This window comes from Rosa rugosa, chromosome 3, assembly GCF_958449725.1.
Source record: "Rosa rugosa chromosome 3, drRosRugo1.1, whole genome shotgun sequence".
Taxonomy (NCBI): domain Eukaryota; kingdom Viridiplantae; phylum Streptophyta; class Magnoliopsida; order Rosales; family Rosaceae; genus Rosa; species Rosa rugosa.
This window is the reverse complement of record NC_084822.1, coordinates 6,150,348-6,163,237: the sequence shown is the minus strand read 5'-3', so window position 1 is coordinate 6,163,237 and position 12,890 is coordinate 6,150,348. Positions and strand designations below refer to the sequence as shown.

Here is a 12,890-nt window from a genome sequence, read left to right as displayed (position 1 = left end):
AGAGGATTAAGATACAACTATAATCTTGTTGACTACAAAATAATTTAATGTGGTTAGCATACTGTCTTACTGTATTTTCATCAATTTGAAGGGGATGAACAAAAAGCTCAAGAATCTTTCACGTTTCTTTCGTCAAGCAGTTTTCAGGATACCATTCAATTTCCACCCAGCAGAGCACAAAGCACAGCCAAATTATAGTCACATAGTACCAACAGTCCAACAACCATGCCTTATGGTAAAAGCCAACCAAACAAAAAAAAGGAAATAAAAAAGTACTGAGTCAAACTTACCCTGTTACTTTGTGTAGAATGGTTTCATCTTCATTAAGAAACTGATGTGTCTTGGTTTAGACAGTGTTTTTAAAGAAGGGGTTCTTCCCGTAAACCCATAAATCCCTTGTATTGTGCCCATTTGCCCAACACTTTTGTATTACACTATTTCCTTAGGAAAAGACTAATAGAGGTAGTCCTTTTCAGGATAATGCCTTTTGTATCCTATGTCAACCTTTGGGTTTTTTGGAATTGACTTTTTATCTTTAAAAACTTTGTTTCAAAACTTTTGAAAAAAAAAAACAAGACTAGCCTTCAACATGCCTAAGTTTTTCACCTAACGGCTCTCTGCCTAACGGTTACTTTAACAGGCGGAATCACTGCTGCTTGTCTTGATCCTAGGTTTTAAAACTAGTTTTTCTGGTAAAAAGTAACACTAAGAACTTTTTGGATTTCTACATGATACAAGCATATAACAGATAAACATGCATACTATAGATATAACAGATAAGTAAAAGTTTGATGAACTGGGTGAGCGATCTGAATTTATTTATTCAAATATAAATACATGTTAAACATTCAGAGCCTCATTCTCAGGTAAACAGCAAAAGGCTGTTTAGCTATCCATAAGACTGAGAACAGATACTTACTTGTAATGAAAGCACACTACTTCACACTAGACAGGAAGGGAAGCACACTGCTATACTATTTGAGAGAAGACTCTTCTGCTCAATTTTTATGATTCTGTTTCTGTCTCTCTTTTTTCGAATATCTCACAACTGAAACTAAGGCTCCATATATAGGGAGCGGAACTCAAACTAGAATTCAAAATATCACAATATACAGAACAACTCCGTGACTCTTCTGCTTTCCTGAGTGCTCCTGATGATGGAGGTCGGATGGGGAAAGCATAAAGACAGTAGGTGAAATGTCTTTTTCTCCCTTTTTTGAAAAGCAAAAGTTTATACAATTGCTATTTTAGTGCTTATTCTTCACCTGTAGCTTCACATATTTTCGTCAGTTTCTGAGTTGTGGCCAAGGACAAAGGAGTCGTTGTCTGCCTGGGCCATTCGGGCAGTGGTTGCATTATCTTCGACATCTGTATCAACATACATTTTATAGTGGTTGTCATTTTCAAGCCTTTCAACCCACTGTAAGCATGCCAGTGTCGAGTCTATCTCTTTTCTGGTGAGAGATAGGAAGAGGTCACTGCTGACTACGTCAGGGTGATCGTAAGCAGTGATAATGGTTTTTTCTCCTGCTGTCAGGAAGGTATTCTTTGTATCTTCAAAGATGATCTTTTTGATATATTCCAGGGACATGGCCTTCATCCATGGGATGCTTGAATTTGGTTGACCATTGTATCCCACACAGGCAGGCTGAAGATATCTTCTTTGAATAATTCTCACATAATGATATGGAGAAATATACTCAACCTCACCGTTTGCCTTCTGGATCCATTCTGGTGGAGTGGATCTGAACTTTAGTCGAAGCATGCAGTCATTTTTTCTGACATTCTTGACTGTGTTGACAATGATAGGGGGAAGGCCTTTGAGATCATCATTTGTTTTGGTCCACAGGTTATGGACAAAACCATTTTCAACAAGCCAAAGCTTGTGTTCTTGAGGATGTTCACTCTGAACATTGACCAGGTATCTTCCAACATAGGGTCCTGCGATAATAAAGAGGGTTGGAGGAATACATGCCTCAGAATTATGACTTCCTATCAGACTGTGGAATTCATGCCAATCTGATTCTTTTAGTGCTATAATAGGGACTCTAGCACTTTCTGGATCTTCGAGGAAGTTAATTTTTTCTTTTCTAACAGCACTCTGCTGTGTATGTAGTTCTTCAAACTGTGGTCTAGCATTTTCATAGAGTTCTTCAGCAAGTGCAAAGAGAGGTGGGAACATTAGACCACTGCTTCTTTCCTGAAAAGCAAATAGGAGATTATCCAGAATTGCTTTCTGGTGATAAGCCAGTCTCCTGCCAGTTCTGAACACAGGAGCATCAAATGTTTGAAGTTCATAATTAAAAACATTTATTACTCCAGTTGGAGTAGGTTTGCTTTTTGGCAAAGCAACAGCCGTCAACGGTCTTGATGAGCCTTTACCGTCTGCCGTTTGAGACGGGCTAGCCAATCCTTTACCCTGGGATTGATCAGTTGTGGCTAGGCTTCTTGGGCCTATCAGAAACCTTTTGAGGATTTTTTCTTTGGGATCCTCAGCAGTTTCATGTTCTTTCCCAATTGTTCTTCTGCTTCTGGGATTGAGACCTTCGTCGTCATCTTTTCGGCTGAACATTGCCAGTTCTCTGGTTAAGGCGTCTGGAAGATAATTCTTGTTTCCTGCAATTAATTGAACAACATAATCATATTGGTTAAGAAATAATTGCCAGTTTGCTAATCTTCCTCTATCAGCAGCTTTATCAAGTATGAAATTTTTGAAATTCTTTACTCTAGCACAATCGGTGCGGACAGTAAAGGGTTTTCCAAGAAAAGCTAGAGAATTTAAAATTGTTTTCTTAACAGCCAAAATTTCTTTTTCCCCTGTGGGATAATTCAGTTCTGCAGGGCTGAATTTGCCGCTACAAAATTTACAGATCTTTTCAATATTAGTTGCAGGCGTTTTTGCCAGAACAACACCGGACCAATAATTATCACTCGCATCTCTTTGGAGGATAATTTCATCATGTTCCTCTGGTTGTTGTAGAGGAGGAATGACAGGACCCACCCCGGATTTCACCCTGAAATCCGAAGTGGCCCTGCGGGGCCCACCTTAGAAGAAATTCTACCAAAAATTTGGCAGAACTTCCCCTAAAATGGGCTACCCAAAACCTGTAGAAAGCATTTACACTTCTAAATCAAATCATCCTTATACTTCTGGAGCCACCCTGCTCCCCAACTCAACATCAATCTCCAATTCACAAAACACAAACCTCAACTTGAAAAACATAAATCTCATAGGTAATCAGAGCAATTCTAATAGAAAGGTAAATAAGGACAACCTAACTCAAAGGCAACCGCGGAAGCCATGCTGTTGACTATGCCTCAACTCCGTGTACGCCCAACCTCAACCAATTCGCCTGCAAACTGGGCATTTGAAACCGAAGGGCCCAGGGGAAAGTATTGAAAACACGTTAGTGTGAGTGGACAAAAATAAGCAATTTTAAACAAAAGAGATTTTATACTTCCCCACATTTAATTATTAAAAAAAATCTCCCGATGCATGCACTGATTTAGGAAACGAAACAAAAGGAGTTCTGCTCAAGAAAACCGACTAGCCCCGCTAGTCCCAAACAACTGAAAGGAAGGATGGAAACTCCGATACTCAACAGAATAAGACCAGCCCTGCTGGTTAAACGGAAATCAGACTAGGCCCCGCTAGTCAAGTAATGATAGGACATGGGGAAGAAATATCACCATACGGGTAATGGAGCCTCCCAGGCTCTACTTATCCTCGACTGCCACTCACACATAGATTGTGCGAGGAGGAGAACTAATAACCTCGACTTCCACTCACACATAGATTGTGTGAGGAGGAGAACATTACCTCGACTGCCACCCACGTGAGGAGGAGAATAAATCACCTCTACTGCCACTCACCAACACAAAGTAAGTGAGGAGGAGAATAAGCTACCTCAACTGCCACTCACCAACACAAAGTCGGTGAGGAGGAGACCTAATCACATGACCCGCGTATGGTGAGGAGAAACCATCGAAAACCAGTAAATCCGTAAATCCATAAGGCTTCTCCAAAATCTCTCAAGATAAAATCCATGTATTCAACGACGTGACCCCGCACGCCAAGATAGTCTCGAAATCATAAACAAATGGGCGAGAATTAATAAATCATTATAATTTATTTAGGAAATCCCATTTCCGATAATATTCCAGAAAAATCTCGAAATCATCATTAAGGCATTCCCAACGCCAAAACCGAAAGTCGATAAATATATAAGAAAATCCAACTCCATCGAAACTCATCTCGAGAATCTTCCAGGAACTTAAATCGGCAATTAGAAATATACTTAATTCCGGAAAATTACCTCGGAAATAAGCAATTTGTCAAATAATATTATAAATCATAATCAACCTTTGAAACTCGTTGTCGAGAGCGAATCCACGAGATAAACCGAGATCGAATTTCCGAAAATCAAATCATTTGCTCAATAAGTAATATGATTAAAACTAGAGCATTATTTAAGAAAATAAATGCATGCATCAATATTTAAAAATAAAAGTCCACTCACAGTATACGGCTAGCGTGGTATCCAAGCGTAAGGATCCTCGTCGAGCGATGAGTCAGTATCTCGTCCTTCGATGCCAATTTCGTGGCCGGAAACGGCCGGAATCGCCGGAAATCGATGAAAGTTCCGATCGGCTACAGTAATCTTCGCAGCTCAATTCCGAGCTCCACCGGTCGAGCCACCGCAAAACACCACCCCAGGCGTGACAAGGGAGAGAAGGCGAGCCTGCCGGTGCCCGGATTCCGTCGTGGGTCGGCCGGAGGAGGAAGAAATCGAAGGAGGAAGAATTCGGACCGAAGAGGAGAAAGGGTCGGGGGAAGGAGAAGAGAGAGTTACCGAGTTGGGGTGGATTTCCGAAAATGGAAATCTACCAACAGTAATTTTCCATATATATATTAATTACCATGAACAGTAACTTCAATCTTTCGCTTATAACTTTTGCATACGAGCTCCGATTTTTACGTACCACATATGCACGCGCTCGATTTAACGTCCCCTACAACTTTCATGAAGAACATTTCCTCAAATTTTGGCCCGATCAAAAAGTCAACTTTTAGGGCCACTAAAAGTACTTAAACGACAGTAAAAGTGAAAATAACGGTCGTTTACCGTCCACCTAACTTGTAAATTGGTAATTTAAGATACGGGACGTTACAAGGAAGGTTTTTGCAGAGATTTTTTATCTGCTTCACAATTTTTTCATCATCTTCTGTGAAGTTCCATTTTCTTTTGGAACTTGTCTTAGGAGATAACATTGCTGTTAACCTTGAGATTTTGGGAATGAAATCCCTTCCATAATTTATGACACCTAAAAATATCTCTAGACTCTTGGCATCAGGAATTTTATCTGGGAATTTCCAGATCTTCTCAAGGATATGAGGTTGAAGTTTTATCACTCCATTCTTGATGTTTATTCCTAGGAAATCAACTTCATCGAGGATAAAGAAGATTTTCTTTTCTCCTAGGATAATTCCATGCTGAACTATCAGCTTGACAACCTCGTGGAGGTGCTTCATATGTTTTTCTCTGTTTTTGGAGAAGACAAGGATGTCATCTATGTAGACGACACAGAACTCCGCAACATGTTTGAAGATGTTGTCCATCTTTCTCTGGAAGATTGAGGGAGCTTGCTTTAGACCAAAAGGCATTACTAACCATTCATAATGACCTTGTGGCGTTCCAAATGCAGTGAGAGGAATACTCTCAGGATGCATCTTGACTTGCCAAAAACCCGACTTTGCATCGAATTTTGAAAAGACTTTAGCTCCTCTGAGCTGGTTGATCAGTACTCTTACTTGAGCAATTTGATAACCGTCTTTGGCAGTCTTCTTGTTGACATCTCTGTAGTCAATTACCATTCTAGCTTTTCCGATCCTCTGACATTTTCTGCATGATTTCTCACGTAGAATGCTGGAGCATGATGAGGGCTAGTGGAAGGTTGAATTAATCTCTTGTTCAGGAGATCTTCAATATCTTTTCTGAATTCTTTTTGATCCTCCTCTTTGTACTGAGGAATGGCTTTGACATGACAAATGACATTCAAGTCATGTAATCTTAATTCACAGACCACTGGGTCTTTTTCCCAAAACTTCTGAGGGTCTACATCGATATTCTGTTCGAGTAGTTTCTTGATTTTCTCAAGAGTGGGAATTTTTTGAGACTCAAGCTTATTCTGAAAGTGCTTGAGGTTATGCTCATGGATGAAACTAGCTTCTTCTTCTTCACTAGTTTCTTCTTCTTCAGAAGAAGATTCTTCAACAAGTAATTCTTCTTGTTGTTTGATTTGGAGTATGGGTTCAAATTTGGGTTTGTAGGGGGTAAGATCACCACTATTCTGTTGCGATCTCTGATATTGGGTAGAAAAGAGAGGACCTACTACACTTTTGGCTTGAGTAAGCCGATCTGCCCAGAACACCCGTTCTCCTTTTCTGAAGCCTATTGCTTCTTCATCCTGAATAAATCTCTGTTGGAGAATAAAATCATTTCCCAACAAGAAATCTAATCCTTGGCCTTCAGATTGCCAAACATTGTGGATGATAAATGTTCCTCCACCAATGGTGATATGAACATCTTTTGCTACTTTGTTCATTGTAAGGTGACTTCCGTCAAAGGTTACACCAGTAGCAGTTCTTTTCTTATCTTCTTTCCAGAGTTCATCTGGAATTGCAAATCTTTTTGCAACAGTGAATCCCGATCCATTATCTACAAAGGCATGTAGATGATATTTTTGGTGATCAGGGAATTTGAGCCCAATCTCTATGTAGTTGCTGTATCTACTAGTAGAGACGACTTTCGATTGTTGAAGCTCATTTTCCTGAGCTTGTTCCTTTGGAATGAATGGTTTACATTCTTCTGGAACAATTTCTGGTGGTTCAACCAGTTCAATATTTTCATCGATGATTTCTTCCTTTATTTTTGAGGAAGATGGTTCCATGATTTCTTGGAACAAGGCTTCTATCTCTTTCTCTTTTTGTTCAGAGAAATATTCTTCATATTCTTGTTCTACCAATTGGCTGACAAGGCCATTCTTGGTTTTCCTTCTTGCTTCAGCTATGAAGCATTCTTTGTGATAAGTCTTTTTTGACTCTTCACAAAACATAGGGAGACCATCCTTTTCGTGACATAGGCAGTAGTCACAAACGAATGTACCAGGGTTCACCTGATAAGAAGACATTAATGATTATGTCTTGCTTTCTTCCCAGTTTTTGATTTTCAAGACATTCATCTGTCTGGATTCTAAGTATTCTTCGTCAGAATCAGATGAGACTTCTTCTTTAGACCAGGCAGAGTATACTGACCTGTCGTCTTCTTCATCATCAGAATAGGATATTTCGTAGCCTTTCATGTTTGCTGTTTCTACTATATGCTCATATTCTTCAAAGAGAGCTTTAGTAGATCTTTTACCCTTTTCCAGGCATTCATTGGCATAGTGCCCTTCAGCTTTACATAACCAACATCTACAAGCTTTCTTGCTTGGTTGTTTATGCTGATAAGTATTCTTCTTTTTCTTGAAGAATTTTTTTTAGGATCTTCATCCTGTTGTTTCTTGTAATTGGAACTTTTCTTGAATTTCCAATCTTTTTTCTGATTACTCTTTTTGAATTTTTTAGAGTAATATTTTTCTTTCTTCTTTCTGTGGAACTTGGATTCATGACATCCCCAGTTGGTTGGCATATCCAGTATTCCGTAACAAAAATTTTCAACTCCTTTGAGTTGTTTCTTGGCCATCTTAGCTCTAAGATTGGCTTTGCATTGTTCTTTCAGTAATTGCCTGATTCTGTCGGCAATTCCTCCAACTGAAAATCTTTCAATTGGTCTTTCAGCTATGCTTTCTCTCACAGCTGTTCTCCATGGTTCAGGGAGTTTCTTGTGCAACAGGTTGACTAGATCAGTATTCTTTAGTTCACCAATAGTACAGTAATATTCTTGAAATTCATTCAATTATTCTTCAAAATATCTCATGTCACAGATTTTGAGAGCATAGATATTTGATTTGGCCGTTTCTTTAGCCTTTTCACTCAGATTTGAGAGATCTCCATAGAACTGATCGTACAAGGGTACTGCAAAATCATACGGAGATTTCGAAGTTTTGATCTCTTCCAGCCATTCTTTTCCTCTGGCTGTCTCTTTGAAAGAGAAGTAATACTTTTTTGCTACTCCGGTAAGAGTAGTTTCAAAGTACATCTGAAGATCAGGAGCTTCAAATTTTCCAAGGGTAAGAGCAGAGGCCATCATCAGGCTGTCTACCCATTGGTCAAGAGTTTTTCTCTTGTCTAGAGCTTTGTCTAGATCTAGCCAGATACCATAATTAGAAATCGGTACTCTGGGTATCTTGTCATCTGGGACAAATCTTTGAGAATTTCTTTCTCCATTTCTGCCCGTATGGGCTTTCTATAGAGGGAGTTTTAGTTTTCCCTTTTCTCTAATGATGAAAGTTTTGGAGCTTTCTCCTTCTTCCATTTCAATATCTTGGTAGGGAAGGAGTTTTCTTTCCTTTCCTGGATTGAAATTTTTCATTTCTTCGATTAGTTTTTCTAATCGTTCAGGATTGTCGCAGAATTCTGCTTCTTCATAGAGATCATAGAGCTTTTGTGCTCTAAGCATATTTACTGGTCTGTTTAGATCAACTTCTAATTCTTCTTCAGTGATGGACTCTGATGGTTCTTTAGAGTTTTTTGTACCACTAACACTAGCTTCTCTAGTGCTGTAGCTTCTTCTGAGAAGATTTTTGTTTATCCTGATGTTTTCAGGACAGACATCACTTTTCCTGTGATTGTCAAAATTTAGACTGATTTCTCCAGTCTTTCTACTTTCATATATTTTTGCTTTTGCACTTTCTGCTGGTAGCTTCGAACCGGATAATTTCCATTCAATAGGAAAAGTTACTTAATTCCAAGTAACCTTGTGAATCTGTTGTGAATGGTTCTTTTGACTGGTGAGGAATCCAGTAGTAAGACCAGGGATGTTTGATATCCTTGTCTTTGGCTCTACTGTGGTACTCATCAGTTTATAGTATATTCTGTATACTATTGTCAATTCTTGCATATCCTTTTTCATAGATATGTCATCTGTCTTGACTCTCAGTCTCAGACAGTGAGCTGCATCTTTCAAGCTGGTTGAGAAGTTTGGGAAGCAGTTGAAATAAGCCACTTGATTGCATAAAGATGCTTCAAGGGTTCCCAACAGACTAGCTTGAAAATCTGTTAGTCTATTGTCTTATAAGACACATAGAACTGAACAGTTTATGCCTTCTCAGGCAAGAAGTTTTATGCCAACTTGGACTGCTCCAATGTGCATAAATTGATAATTTTTTGTTCTTGCTCTGGCAACTTCAGCAGGAGTGATCATCAAGAGATCTGTTTCTCCTGTTGTAGAGGGGGTTGTGAATTCTAGTAGTTTGAAATGATGGCTATCCATTAGATCAAACGTTCCCCTTTTGTAGATCTGTTTGAAATCTAGCTTTGGAATTGAGGCGTTTTTTACCTCATGCTCGATTTCGTTATATTCGAATTCTTCAGCATTTAGGAGTTGTACTCCTTTCTTTTTCCCGAAGATGCTCATCATTTTGACATCTCGAGTTTCTTTCGGATTTTCATACCGAATACTAGTAGAACTAGTTGATGGATCCAGAAAAATCATGTTTGGAACAGGATTCTTTTCTGGTCTTTCTAATGGTTTGAATCTATTAGCTTTCTTTGTTTTTACTGTTGGCACTTTTTTGTCCTTCAGTATATTTTTCATAGAATCCAGCGTTTTTTGCTGTTCATTGATTTTTCTACTAACACTTGTTAGCTTTTCTTCTTCCGTTTTTGGAAGTTCCTTGATATAATCCAGTTTGTTTTTCAATTTTTCTAATTGGTGGATTATAACAGGTATTTTTTTCTAGATGATCTTGATATCTAGATATTTCTTTCTGCAAGTTCTAATATTTTTCATCAGAAGATTTTAATAGAGCATTCAGTCTCTCTATTATCAAATCAGACATTGTCCCCATTGGGGATTCCCCTGCTGAGCCTTTTACAAGCTCTGATACCAGTGATTTGCGGATCTAACCAATGCTCAAATAATCAAGAGGTTTTTGTTCCTCTTTAAGAGTATCTAAGAGATTTTCAATATCTTGCTCAACTTTATAGATCCTAGTTTGGATGCTAAAGATGAGATCCCAGTAATTGGGAGTGTCTCTCTTAAGACTTTCTCTATAGTTTTTCAATTTTCTCAATTTTTCTCTTTCTTTCTTCAATTCTTTTGTAGTATTGCGACAAATAACATTTAACTCAAATCTGTCAACTATCGAAATTATGAATAGTAAAACGTACTGTTTACCTTTGAAATAGAGGATGAATTTTAACGACTGCACTTATATTTAAACAAATAAAATTCTGATGGGCCCACCACGTTTCAAACAAAACGAAAAAGGAAAAATAATATCATTGATATGCGAAACATGCAAACACCGAAAGAGACTGCAAAAATGGTACTATAGGTATGAAAGTTGACAAGATGGGTAGGTAGGAAGAAAAGGGAGAAAAGTTTGTGTAAGGAGGAATAAAAATAAGACATTGGGGTGTATGAGAAGTATTCTCATGGATTCGGGGTGTATGAGCATTAACCCTTTAAAGAACTTATTTTTTTTAAAGTAGAACTTAAGTGTGAACCCTTTAGAGCCCTCTTACCTCAATCACTTGATGTCTTTTAGATACTTGAGAGCTTCATCCTCCCTATTATCATAGCATAAATAACATAGTTTGATATATCCCAAGGTTCTCTAATGCACTGCAATTCAGCGAGACTCACACACAGATTAGTTATACTAAAAGGCAATAAAACTGAACTCATATTTGGTCACTGAAAACTGTTGCCCGCATGATTTTTCTGGCTAAACCCCGGACAAGAAAACTAATCTCTAATCAAAAATTAAATCCCAGATAAAGTTCTGATACACCAAATCTTCAAGTCTAATTAATGAGCTGGCGACTGTATTCCATAATTACTTTCATGTGCAGTATTAGGGATACATGATTTTAAAATGTAATATTAGATATCGCATTTTCCTAGAAAACATCAACCTCTAGAGCAAAGAGAAAATATAAATCCATGCTGCTATAGCAAGCCAATATAAAAACAAGTAAATTGCTAGAAAATACAATAAACTAACAAAGTTGTTCTTGAACCACCCAATATTTAGAGATCCGACTAGAACCACTCAATACATCATATCGCATTTTTCTAGAGACATCAACCTCTATACAATTTTTTTTTTTTTTTTTCGCAACAAATCTTCGTTCGTAGAGGTACTTGTTATTATTTTTATAGGAGGATGTCTGCAAACAGTATATTCATTTTTATGTATACAAATTTGAGGCTCATTATGTTGGAGACCATAAGCCTAGGCCTAGTCTTCCAGGTCAAGACCGACTTTGTGAAAGAGATGCTTCACTTGTGCAGTTTGGAAGAAGCCCGCATACATGGCATGGTGACCGGACCACAAATAGCGTTCTTTTTCTTTTTTCTTCCGATCGAGTTTGATCCATTTGCGTACTCATCACGTTTGATGACCATCATGTAAGAAACAGAGTAGCTCTTGCAAGGCAAAGACCAAAAGACATGGGGCCATTCGAGAATAACTTCGATAATAATTCATTCAACTTTATGCATAGAACTCTTCTAAAAAAAAAAAAAAAAAAAAAAACTTTATGCATAGAACCAAACCAATTGCTAGTCGATCTCTTGACATTAAATTCAAGTTTCTATTTCCTATTTTATACATACAAACACACATTTTATATATTTCGAGCTCTAAATCCAATTAAGCTGGGGAGTTGGACCCTCAAAGTATTGCACAAACCCTAAATAACAGAGAATATATCCTCTCATGATCTCATCTAGTTCTCATTGATAAAACAAAAGGTAACTGCTATAATGTCCCCATTTATCTGAAACATAGATTCAAGTACTATTATCGTTGTTTTTGTAAGTACACAATTTCTTTAAAGGGAAAATTACTAGTCCCCCCTTTAACTTTTGGTGCGTCGACAGTTCAGTCCCTGTTATTCCAATTTTAACAGATAACTCCCCAAACATTCAAATTTCACACAATTTGATCCAAAATTACCATTTTACCCCTCACTTATTTTTTTTTGTTTTTTTTTTTTATTCTTCTCTCTCTCTCTTTTATACATATGTATATATATGTGTGTGTGTGTATGTATATATATTTTTTATTCTTCTCTCTCTTTATATATATATGTATGTGTGTGTGTGTGTGTGAGTATATATGTATGTATATGTGTGTGTATATTTTTATTCTTCTCTCTCTCTTTTTATATATATTTATATGTATATATGTGTGTGTGTACATATACATATGCAGATATATACATATATATATATATATATATATATATATATATATATATATATATATATATATATATATATATATATATATATGTATATGTATATGTATGTATACATATATATCTAATGTGTTTATGTATTTGGTAAGTCTATATACTATGTTTATGTTTCATATTATAAAAAAAATTCACAACTTTTATATATCTAATGTGTGTGTGTGTGTGTATATATATATATATATATATATGTAGATATATAAATATATGTATAATTTTATACATATGTGTGTGTATATATATAATGTATATGTGTGTGTGTGTGTGTGTGTGTGTGTGTGTATATGTAGATATATATATATATATATATATATATATATATATATATATGTAGATATATGTATATATGTGTGTGTGAAAAAAGTAAGTGAGGGGTAAAATGGTAATTTTGGATCAAATTGTGTGAAATTTGAATGTTTGGGGAGTTATCTGTTAAAATTGGAATAACAATGACTGAACT

General features: G+C 36.9%; 1 pseudogene; it reads right to left on the bottom strand.

Moving 5' to 3' along the window:
* Positions 1-1,273: 1,273 nt before the first annotated feature.
* Positions 1,274-12,890, bottom strand: part of LOC133737091 (fasciclin-like arabinogalactan protein 21) — a 28,491-nt pseudogene continuing 16,874 nt past the window's right edge.